At 35.0% G+C, this 13,012-nt stretch overlaps 1 protein-coding gene across 1 annotated transcript in view; it reads right to left on the bottom strand.

Moving 5' to 3' along the window:
- DKK3 (dickkopf WNT signaling pathway inhibitor 3) overlaps nt 1–12,783 on the bottom strand; it is a 90,953-nt gene extending 78,170 nt beyond the window's left edge. Inside the window, exon 1 of the mRNA XM_073604071.1 lies at nt 12,683–12,783. The gene's annotated coding sequence lies outside the window, so the exon portion shown is untranslated. The remainder of the gene's footprint in view (nt 1–12,682) is intronic.
- Nucleotides 12,784–13,012: the final 229 nt, after the last annotated feature.

The raw sequence follows: 13,012 nt of genomic DNA, 5'->3' as shown, positions 1-13,012 counted from the left end.
TGATACGGCAACTGCTTTACTTTAACTAATAATTGCGCTGTCATGCAATGCTGTAACCAAATACAATTTATGTCACCCCCCCCCCCCCCCCCACAAATAGAGCTTTCTTTTTGGTGGTATTTGATCACCTCTGGGGTCTTTCACTTTTTGCACTATAAGCAAAAATATACTGACAATTTTGAAAAACGCAAACAAAAAAAAACAAAACAAAATATTTTTTACTGTCTGCTATAAAACATATCCAATAAAAAAAATGTAAAAAAAAAAATATATTTTTTTTCATATATTTAGGCCAATATGTATTCATGCTACATATATTTGGTAAAAAAAAATATCCCAAGAAGCGTATATTGATTGGTTTACGCAAAAGTTATAGGGGGTTGATTTACTAAAGCCATATTGACTGTGCACTTTGCAATGTGCAGTTGCGCTCTACAAAGAGCAGTTGCTCCAGAGCTTAGTAAATGAGCAGAAGCGCTGCTGACTTCCATCATCCAATCACGTGCAAGCAAAAATGCATTTCCTTAAATTTTCCTTGCACGTGATTGGGTATTCTTTGCAAACTGAAGCCTTACCTCGTTTACTAAGCTCTGGAGCAATTGCACTTGCAGAGTGCACTTTGCAAAGTGCACAGTCTAGTTGCCTTTAGTAAATCAACCCCATAGTGTCTACAAACTACAGTACAGTATATCAACCGGAATTGTTATTTATTTATTTTTTATACTAGTAATGGAGGCGTTTCCCAACTTATAGTGGGACTGCGGTATTGCGGCAGACAATCGGACACCTAACTAACACTTTGTGGGAACCAGTGACACTAATACTAATAATATGCACTCTCACTGTACTAATGACACTGGCTGGGAAGGGGTTAACATCAGGGGTGATCAAAGGGTTAACAGTGTGCCTAGCCAGTGTTTTTGTGTACTATGTGTGCTACTTTTACTCAGGGAAGAGATGGATTGTATTCCCTGCTTTGCAGGGGCACAAAATCCATCCCTTCCTCTCTGACAGAACGAAGCTCTGCCTTGTTTACATAGGCAGATCTCCGTTCTATGTCTCTGCCTGAGGACATTTCCAATGGCATGGTTCACACCAGTGCAGTCAGTTCCAGAGCTTTCCAGTTCCAGAAAAAAAAAGTAGAACATGTTGCATTTTACCTGTACTGGAACGCATCAAAAACGCACTGGACCCTAGTATAGTGGGGAGAAAAAAAACAGGAAAAAAGAAGAAAAAAAAGCACCTGGAATGCATCCGGAAATGCATCAAAAATGCACTGGAATGTGTCAAAAACGTGCATGCAGAAACTGATCCGGAAACGCATTTTTATGCTGTGAACCAGCCCTAAAACCTACTTTCCATGCGTTTTTGATGCAGAAAAAAACCCCGCACTGGACTGCATGTGGTGTGAACGGGCCCTAAGCTGACTAAAATAGTATTAACCTCTTGCGACCGCCCAAAATACATTTACTGCAGCAGGGCGGCCCGGCTGCGCAAAATCATGCACCTGTATGTGATTTTGTGCACGCAGTTTAGGGGGGCGCGCTGCCCCCGCTGTGATTGGACACAGCGGCAGCCAATCAGCAGGTCCGGCGGCTGCAATGGCCGCCGCGACCCGCCAATCGTTCACAGGAGAGACGGATCAGCCATCTGCCTGTGTAAACAAGGCAAACGGCAGGTCTGTCAGGAAGGGAAAGAGAGATCTTGTGATTCAGCTAAGCTGAACCACAGATCTCTTGTATCCTTCAGTGTGACACTCCCCCCCCCCCCCCACACACACACACAGTTAGTAAGCACCTCCCTAGGGAACATTTAACCCTTTAATCGCCCCTGGTGTTAACCCCTTCCCTGCCAGTCATTTATACAGTGACAGTGCATTTTTATAGCACTGATCACTGTATTGGGGTCACTGGTTCCCAAAAAGTGTCACTCAGCGTTAGATTTGTCCGCCGCAATGTCGCAGTCCCGCTAAAAATCGCAGATCGCCGCAATTACCAGTAAAAAAAAATTAAAAAATAAAAGTCCCTAAATCTATGCCGTAGTTTGTAGATGCTATAACTTTTGCGCAAACCAATCAATACACGCTTATTGGGATTTTTTTTTTAACCAAAAACATGTAGCAGAATACATATTGGCCTACACTGATAAAGAAATTTTTTTTTTACATTTTTTTTTTTTGGATATGTAAATAGTGTCAAAAGTGTCCGATGTGTCGGCCATAATATCGCAGTCACGATAAAAATCGCAGATCGCCTCCATTACTAATAATAAAAAATAAATAAATAAATAAATAAAAATGCCATAAATCTATCCCGTAGTTTGTAGACGCTATAACTTTTGCGCAAACCAATCAATAATAATAATAATAATAATAATTTTTTTTTTTTTTTAAATTGTCGCTCTTTTTTTGTTTATAGCACAAAAAATAAAAAAGCGAAGAGGCGATCAAATCCCACCAAAAGAAAGCTCTATTTGTGGGGCAAAAAAAGGATATCTTTTTTTTCGGGTACAATGTCGCACGACCGCGCAGTTCTTAGTTAAAACGACGCAGTGACGTATCGCAAAAAAAAAAAAAAAAAATGGCCTGGTCAGGAAGTGGGTAAAACCTTCCGAGGCTGAAGTGGTTAATTTAGCCGATGAAAATATTTTAGTCGAAGAAATTAGCACTGATTTCAATGCAGACAATACAACACAAGTCAATACAGGAGGAATAAAGGGGGCCCTGCTCCCTAGAGCTTACTTATAATGATACAATTGAAAGTAAAATACATAAATAAAATAATAAATTAATAAATAAATATAATACTACTACTACTACTACAATTCAACTAAAACATATATAGATAAAATAAAAAATGAATACAAAAAGGAATAAATGAATACATAAATATTATAATAATGATAATAATAATAAATGAATAAATAGTAAATAAATAGAATAATAATAATAACCCCTTTCCGCCGAGCGTATGCAGATGTGCGTACTCGGCTTTCCGGGTTTATACCGGGATGATGCCCGCAGCTGCGGGCATCATGCCGGTACCGTTGTTTAGAGCAGGCGATCGGCTATCCGAGTATAACAACCGATGCGGCTAATAGCCGCTCAACTGTTATACCGGAGGAGCGGGAGGGGACATCCCCCCCCTCCCGCCGTTCTTACCGGGCCTCCCATTCGATCGGGAGGCCCGATGACCAATCGGCTGCCTCCGGCGGCTGGGGGCGGGCTGGAACGAAGTCGTGGGCGGCTCCGTTCCAGCCTCCTAATCGTAAACACAGAAGTGACGTCATGACGTCACTTCCCGTTTACTCGGCTGCCAATGGCGCTGGTTTTACAAAAATACACAGTATTCAGAATCGCCGTTTTCAGCGATCTGAATACTTTAAAGTGCAAAGGAGGGATCGGGGGTCTTTTAGACCCCCCGATCCCTCCATAAAGAGTACCTGTCACCACCTATTACTGTCACAAGGGATGTTTACATTCCTTGTGACAGCAATAAAAGTGATCAAAAATATTTTTTTTTTAAAACACAATTTATTAATATAAAAATAAATAAAATAAATAAGAAAAAAAATTTTTTTTAAAGCGCCCCCGTCCACCGCGAGCTCGCACAGCGAAGAAAATGCATACGGAAGTCGCGCCCGTATATGTAAACGGTGTTCAAATCACACATGTGAGGTATCGCCGAGATCTTCAGAGTGAGAGCAATAATTCTAGCCCTAGACCTCCTCTGTAACTCAAACCAGGTAACCGTGAAAAAAATTCTTAGGTACCGTAGTTTGTCGCCAATCCAGGAGTGCGTGCAATTATAAAGCGTGACATGTTTGGTATCTATTTACTCGGCGTAACATCATCTTTCACATTATACAAAAAAATTGGGGTAACTTTACTGTTTGGATTTTTTAAAATCCATGAAAGTGTTCCTTTTCCCAAAAATTTGCCTTTAAAACACAGCTGCACAAATACTGTGTGATATAAAATATTGCAACAATCGCCATTTTATTCTCTAGATTCTCTGCTAAAAATATATATATATATATAATGTTTGGGGGCTCTAAGTAATTTTCTAGCAAAAAATACGGATTTTAACTTGTAAACACCAAATTTCAAAAATAGGCTTAGTCATGAAAGGGATAATACAATTTAACAAAAAAAAAACCCCATAAAAATAAAATAATTAATAAATAAACTGAAAAATAATAATAATAATAATAATAATAATAATAATAATAATAATAATAATATTATGAGCTGAAGTGGTTAATGTAGTCTACGAATGTTGTGCTTGTTCACTGTATTGTCTGGACCTGTATGTGCACAAATGTATTCCACGTGATGATATGTACTGTACCTATGGATATGTTTTTATTCAACCTATATGACAACAATAAAACACCTTTGTTTGTAAAAAAAAAAAAAAAAAGAAATGAACACTGATTTGAATGAATGCAATACACCAAAATAAAATGGTCATGCACCATTTCTGGCAGTGCAGGGCATCACAACACATGGCGGTGCATGCAACACTTGTGCTTTGGAACCGATTTGCTTTATTGCGTTGTCCTTAGAAATTAATGGCGTCGCAATGCATTAATGCACAGAACCCGCCTGGTTGTAAAATGTGGTTTCAGACCCGAGGCTATGAAAGATCTTCCCAGGAGTCTGGACATTATTCTCTGCCTGCGATTGGATACAAATCACCATAAAATTCTGTACGTTCTGCACAGCTGCGATCTGTCAGACTGAAAAAGTGGTATTTTATTTTTAGACATGAAATGTACATTTTTAGCTGAACCTGGAGGCGCTCAGCTTCAGATGTCTTCACACCCGTCCCGAATTATTTCTAAGCCATCGGCGTGGAATGATGGACTGTTGTGGGTTTTATGGGCCTGATACATACAGTGCTGTTTGTATTCTTTTATAGGTTATAAAAAGTGTTTCTAAAGCCAAACTATTTTATTGTTTTTTTTTAGCTTTGGATGGAGTGGGAAAAGGTTACGTCCTCTGTCAGGTTTTTATTACTCAGGAACTTGAGTAGGAGGCATTGGAAGGTTGAATATTTTTTATATGTTTTTAATCTTTTTGTCATCCGATAGTACAGTAATAGTGTAAATTTAGGGAATCCGAATATTGAGCTGACAGCTTCTGTACACTGTGGGGCAGAAGAATGTCCCTTACATTGGTGATCAGTGGGAAGAATGTTCCTTACATTGGTGGTCAGTGGGAAGAATGTTCCTTACATTGGTGATCAGTAGGAAGAATGTTCCTTACATTGGTGATCAGTGAGAAGAATGCTCCTTACATTGGTGATCAGTGAGAAGAATGTTCCTTACATTGGTGATCAGTGGGAAGAATGTCCCTTACATTGGTGATCAGTGAGAAGAATGTTCCTTACATTGGTGATCAGTGGGAAGAATGTTCCTTACATTGGTGATCAGTGAGAAGAATGTCCCTTACATTGGTGGTCAGTGAGAAGAATGTTCCTTACATTGGTGATCAGTGAGAAGAATGTTCCTTACATTGGTGATCAGTGAGAAGAATGTTCCTTACATTGGTGATCAGTGGGAAGAATGTTCCTTACATTGGTGATCAGTGAGAAGAATGTCCCTTACATTGGTGGTCAGTGAGAAGAATGTTCCTTACATTGGTGATCAGTGGGAAGAATGCCCCTTACATTGGTGGTCAGTGAGAAGAATGTTCCTTACATTGGTGATCAGTGGGAAGAATGCCCCTTACATTGGTGGTCAGTGAGAAGAATGTTCCTTACATTGGTGGTCAGTGAGAAGAATGTTCCTTACATTGGTGATCAGTGAGAAGAATGCTCCTTACATTGGTGATCAGTGAGAAGAATGTTCCTTACATTGGTGATCAGTGAGAAGAATGTCCCTTACATTGGTGATCAGTGGGAAGAATGTTCCTTACATTGGTGATCGGTGGGAAGAATGGTCCTTACATTGGTGATCAGTGAGAAGAATGTTCCTTACATTGGTGATCAGTGAGAAGAATGTTCCTTACATTGGTGATCAGTGAGAAGAATGTTCCTTACATTGGTGATCAGTGAGAAGAATGTTCCTTATATTGGTGATCAGTGGGAAGAATGTTCCTTACATTGGTGATCAGTGGGAAGAATGTTCCTTACATTGGTGATCAGTGAGAAGAATGTCCCTTACATTGGTGATAAGTGGGAAGAATGTTCAAGCTTTGGTAAAATTCATCACCAGAGGAGATCCCAGGTCGGGGTTCCTGTCTCTTGGATCTATAGAAATTTAGGGACCAGACCTGTGCAGACAGCACTGTTCCTGATCACCTCCAAGGATGCCGAGTTTCAGCCAAGAGGTGACCAGCTCACAGAGACTGGATTCAGTGGATAACTTTTTTGCCTTTCTGCAGAAAGTGTTGTCACCCTCCCTTCACCATCTCCTTACAAGACGATGGGAATTCCTTGCAGCCATTGAAGATAATACGTTGCTGTTATGTAGCCAGGGGTTTGCTACTATAGTCATTATAGTTGAATAGTTCGTTGTTGTTTGCAAATGAGTTTGGCTCCCCCTAGTGTCTGCTGGACTTTGTTAGGATTTTTTCTTTACTCTTTGAGAATAATGCAGCAAAGCATTGTGGGAAATGTAGTCTGGAGGAGGAAGTGACTCTGTTAGCTGGATCAGCCCTGGTCTACAGGACAGACAATGCAAAGCGCGCAGAACTGCCTGCTGGGAGGAGCAATAAAAGGAGAGGCGCGGCCTGCTTTCAGTCTCTCTGGACGCCATTCAACGCCTGCCAGCAGGAGATCTGTGTGTGACCAGGAATGAGAGACTGCGGCCTATACAGCGGAGAGCCGGATCGCCCGCCTCTGAGGGATCTTGGAGGACAGCCCTGCTATTCTAGCAAGAGGACCGCCCTGCGCTTCAGAGCAACTGGAAGCCACCTGCACTTCAGTCCATCGGGAGCTGCAGCACGGCGTGGCGGTGCCATCTTCACTAGATGGAGACACCAGGAGGGGATTCTGGATGGAGACTCACAGCCATTGGAGTCTATTGGTGGTGAGAGGGCACCTGCCCATTCCAGTAGAGATTACAGTGTTGCTGAGTGAGTTCTTTCTACAGACTGCTGGTGAGACTTGTAGTTCCACGGAGGTGAATCAACTTCCTCACAGGCATCATACAGTTAGACTGGGGTCTTGTCTTTTCCCCTGCGCTGTAAGGTCAGTACTGTATTGAAGAAGGAATCTACAAGTGGTGATATTTCTTCAGTTAAGCAATCATCAGCATATGTTTTGTTCTGCAGTCATTTCTTTCCCTTTGTCTTTGTGGATTACAAATTACAACAATATACTGCAGTTTAACCATCAGGCTAGCTGAAGACATCTGGAGTTTGAAGAACTTTCACCATCTTCTTCTTTTACTAAGCATTGCTGCTCTACTCACAAGTTGATCTCTGAATTATAACCTAGGGGCATCCATAAGTGTATATGCTTAATTTTACACTGTGTTACTGAATGTAAATATTATATGCTGCATTTTGGTCTATGTTGAGGCCTCAGTGGGAAGGTATTTAACCACTTCCGAACCGCCCACTGTCATTATACGTCGGTACTTTGAAGGAGGATATCGTTGTTATGGCAGCAGTCCGGTTTAAAATAAAAGTGGTCTCTGCAGCGGATTCGCCGTGAGACCACTTTTATCGGTGGCGGGAGAGGGGCCCCCCTCCTGCCGCGATCCGGTGCCCTCCGCCGCTTACCGGAACCGCCAGCGGAGGCGATCGCATCTGTCCCCTGCCTGGGTATAGAGACGAGTGAGGGGAAGATGGCCCCCCACCTGTCTCCATACCATTGCAGGGCGGAAGCGATGTCAAAACGGCACTTCCGCCCATAGCTCTTAAAGGGCCTTTTTTTTTTTTTTCTTTTTTTTTAAATGACATTTTTTTTTTTATTATTGCATTTTAGTGTAAATATGAGATGTGAGGTCTTTTTGACCACCAGATATCATATTAAAGAGGTCCTGTCATGCTTTTTTTCTATTACAAGGGATGTTTACATTTACATTTACATTTAGGAATAAAAGTGACACAACTTTTTTTTTTTTTTTAAACAGTGTAAAAATGTAAAAAAAAAAAAAAAAAAAAAAAAAAAGTAAAATAAATAAATAAATATGATTAAAAAAAAATATGTTTTAAACGCGCCCCGTCACGAACGAGCATACGTGAGCAGGGCCCGCATATGAAAACAGTGTTCAAACCACACACGTGAGGTATCGCCGCGATCGGTAGAGTGAGAGCAATCATTCTAGCCCTAGACCTCCTCTGTAACTCAAAACATGCAACCTGTAGAATTTTTTAAACGTCGCCTGTTGAGATTTTTAAGGGTAAAAGTTTGTAGCCATTCGACGAGCGGGCGCAATTTTGAAGCGTGACATGTTGGGTATCAATTTACTCGGCGTAACATTATCTTTCACAGTTAAAAAAAAAAAATTGGGCTAACTTTACCGTTGTCTTATTTTTTAATTCAAAAAAGTTTATTTTTTTCCAAAAAAAGTGCGCTTGTAAGACCGCTGCGCAAATACGGTGTGACAGAAAGTATTACAACGACCGCCATTTTATTCTCTAGGATGTTAGAAAAAAAAAATGTATAATGTTTGGGGGTTCTAAGTAATTTTCTAGCAAAAAGAAAAACAGTTTTTAACTTGTAAACAACAAATCTCAAAAAGAGGCTCGGTCCTTAAGTGGTTTCATATATGTTTTGAAGATATTGAGTACCTATCCTTTTGTGCACCTGTTCACATATATAAGGTGATTTATAAGGTTATATGTTGTGTATATGGGCATTAAGTGATAACTGTTGTCAATCATAACTTGTGTTCATTCATGTTTTTCATTGTGTTCCTTTACTTATCTCAGTAAACCTTTCTGAGTGGTTCAGTGATATCGTGTGAGTTTCTTATTGCTAATGTCACATTGCAGAATGGAGGATCTGCAGAGTCGGGGTGGCCGGTGGGGTATCAATCAGCAGCCCCCTTGGGGGTACCGCTACAGTTATGTATTATGTATTCTGTTCTCTGTTTTTCCTTCTTCTGTTTTAGGGAAAGCGGCTTCGCTCAAATTATTATTGAAGCATTTAAAGGGAGGAGGTGGAAACTGAAGGTGAGGAAATCACAGTATTGATTATCACCTGGAGAGAGTATAAGGCTGCACAAAAGTAATCAATATCTGCGATCAATATCTGCGAGCACCAATAACAAGAAGCAGGATACCAATCAATATATGCAAAGAGTGTTCTACCGGTAGGGAAGTGTTCTTGTCTGAATGTCAGCTGGCTCCACACACTGGAAGGATTTATTCAAATGAGAGAATGAGCAAAACTACATGGGTTCTGATTGGTCACTCTGGGCAACAATTTTACTACCCCAAAGAACCCATTAAGATGCAAAACTCAGTCATCCTAGGCAAAATATAGGTAGGCTCTTAAATAAAAAAGATAGATAAAATACAATAAAAATACAAAATAATAATAGCAACAATAATCATATTATTAATAATAATAATAATAATAATAGTTATGTAAACATATATAATTAAAGTCATAAATAAATAGATATATAACAAAAAAATTTGCATTAAAAAATATATATAAATAAAATGAAAAAAAAAGTATAGATTAACAATAATAATAATAATACAATTTAAATAAACATATATAAATACAATTATAAATCAATAAACAAATAGATCATTATTACTACTGCTACTACTACTACTTATTAATATTATCAATAATAATAATAATAATAATTATTAGTAGTAGTAATACTGATCTATTTGTTTATTGATTTAAAATTGTATTTATATATGTTTATTTAAATTGTATTATTATTATTATTAATAATAATAATAATAATAATACAATTGAAATAAACATATATAAATACAATTATAAATCAATGAACACATAGATCATTATTACTACTAATGAGAAAGTTTGTGAACCATTTGCTGTTTTCTGATTTCTTACATGATTGCCTGATAGGTCTGGCAATTTAATAATAATAATAATTATTATTATTATAATAATACAGGATTTATATAGCACCAATAGTTTTCACAGCGCTTTACAACATGAGGGCAGACAGTACAGTTACAACACAATTCAATACAGGAGGAATCAGGGGGCCCTGCTCCTTAGAGCTTACTTATAATGATACAATTGAAAGTAAAATGCATAAATAAAATAATAAATGAATAAATATAAAAATAATAATACAATTTAAGTAAAACATATATAGATACAATAATTGATGACTACATAAGTGAATAAATGAATACATAAATAGCATAATAATAATAATAAATCAATAAATATAAATAGTAAATAAATTAAATAATAATAATACGATTTAACAACAAAAAAAGCATACAAATAAAATAATAAATAAATAAATTGAATAATAATAATAAAATTTTACTAAAACATATTTAAATAAAAAAAATAAATGAATACATAAATGAATGCATAAATAGCATATTAATGATAAATTAATAAATAGTAAATTTATGAATACATAGAATAATAATAAAAATAATAATAATAATAATAATAATAATAATAATAAGTCAATTAAACTAAAAAAACACATAAATAAAATAATAAATGAATAAATAAATTGAATATTATTATTACTAATATTATTACTAATAATAATAATAATAATAATAATAATACAATTTAACTAAAACATAAATCGATCAAATAATAAATGAATAAATACATTAATAAATGAATACATAAATAGCATAATAATAATAATAATAATAATAATAATAATAATAATAATAATAAATTAATAAATAGTAAATTAATAAATAAATAGAATAATATATATATATATATATATATATATATATATATATATATATATATATATATATATATATATATATATATAATGAATACATAAATAGAATCATCACTATTATTATTATTATTATTATTATTGTAAACAGAAGAAGAAGAAGAGCACAATTTAAATGAAAATATATAAATAAAATAACAATTGAATAAATAGAATAATAACAATAATACAATTTAAATAAAAAAAATATATAAATAAAATAATAAATGAATAAATAACTAGATTATTTTTATTATTATTAATGATAATTATCATTAATAATAATAATAATAATAATAATAATAATAATAATTAAATTAAAATAATAAATGAATAACTACATATCATAATGATAATAATAATACAATAATAAATAAAATAATAAATAAATATTATTAATCATAAAATAAAAATAATAATATTTAAATAAAAAAAATAAATGAATACATAAATGAATGCATAAATAGCATATTAATGATAAATTAATAAATAGTAAATTTATGAATACATAGAATAATAATAAAAATAATAATAATAATAATAATAATAATAAGTCAATTAAACAAAAAAAAACACATAAATAAAATAATAAATGAATAAATAAATTGAATATTATTATTACTAATATTATTACTAATAATAATAATAATAATAATACAATTTAACTAAAACATAAATCGATCAAATAATAAATGAATAAATACATTAATAAATGAATACATAAATAGCATAATAATAATAATAATAATAATAATAATAATGAAAATAAATTAATAAATAGTAAATTAATAAATAAATAGAATAATATATATATATATATATATATATATATAATGAATAAATAAATAGAATCATCACTATTATTATTATTATTATTATTGTAAACAGAAGAAGAAGAAGAGCACAATTTAAATGAAAATATATAAATAAAATAACAATTGAATAAATAGAATAATAACAATAATACAATTTAAATAAAAAAAATATATAAATAAAATAATAAATGAATAAATAACTAGATTATTTTTATTATTATTAATTATTATTATTATCATTAATAATAATAATAATAATAATAATAATAATAATAATAATAATAATAATTAAATTAAAATAATAAATGAATAACTACATATCATAATGATAATAATAATACAATAATAAATAAAATAATAAATAAATATTATTAATCATAAAATAAAAATAATAAAATTTAAATAAAAATATGAATAAAATAATAAATGAATAAATAATAATAATAACACAATAAAAATAAAATAGGATAATAATGATAGATAAAATAAATGTAAACCCTAACTGAATGGTATTTAGTTTCCTCTGTCCTCTGTATATCATATATGATCACCTGATCGTACATTTCCCCCGTAGTTTGTGTCTCTGCCCCTCCCATACAGCCATCATGAAGGTGTCACAGGTTGCAGAAGCTGGGTGTGAGTATCTCATCCTCCAAGAGACAGCCTATGACACAACTTCCCAGCTACCAGGCAGATATGAATTAGGAGTTTAGGTTGGAGCGTCAACCTTGAAAATCTGTAACATTGGTTGCTGAGATTTTCCACCATGACGACAAATCTCAGGTCGATGGAATGGAGTTTTATTGCTTCCGTAAGCTGAATATTAACCCTGCACTGCCCCAATATTGGGGTGCTGGGAGGTCCAGCCTAGAGGTGACTGTTCTGAATCTAACCGGTGTCCCCCCAACCACCCCCCAGGCATGCAATCGCAGGGCAGTCGCTGGTACAGACAAGCGTAGACAGGATGAGCCCCACTCCCTCCCACCACTGACCTGCAGTCGCTGAGATGCTGGATGAACAATGATCAGCTGCAGCAGCAGCAGAGCCAGACTGAGAGTGGGACACGCCTACTAATCTGCATAGTGAGCCCTGATTGGAGGGGGGGGCAGACGTCACCTGCAGGGGAGGGGGACCTGAAGGGACCACGTGTGCAGGGGACAACACATAACACACATACACCACATGCTCTATGCAATGTTCCACATTTAATTCATGATTGTGATTGTGCAATTTTTAAATATTTAAGTTTTTTTTTTTTTTTTACATTTTTTAGCCATTTAATGATGAGGGAAATTTACACGTGAAGGTCTGATAGACTGAAG

This window comes from Aquarana catesbeiana, linkage group LG11 (genome assembly GCF_042186555.1).
Source record: "Aquarana catesbeiana isolate 2022-GZ linkage group LG11, ASM4218655v1, whole genome shotgun sequence".
NCBI classification, from domain to species: domain Eukaryota; kingdom Metazoa; phylum Chordata; class Amphibia; order Anura; family Ranidae; genus Aquarana; species Aquarana catesbeiana.
The sequence above is the reverse complement of the archived record's forward strand: the minus strand, read 5'-3'. Positions and strand labels throughout refer to the sequence as shown.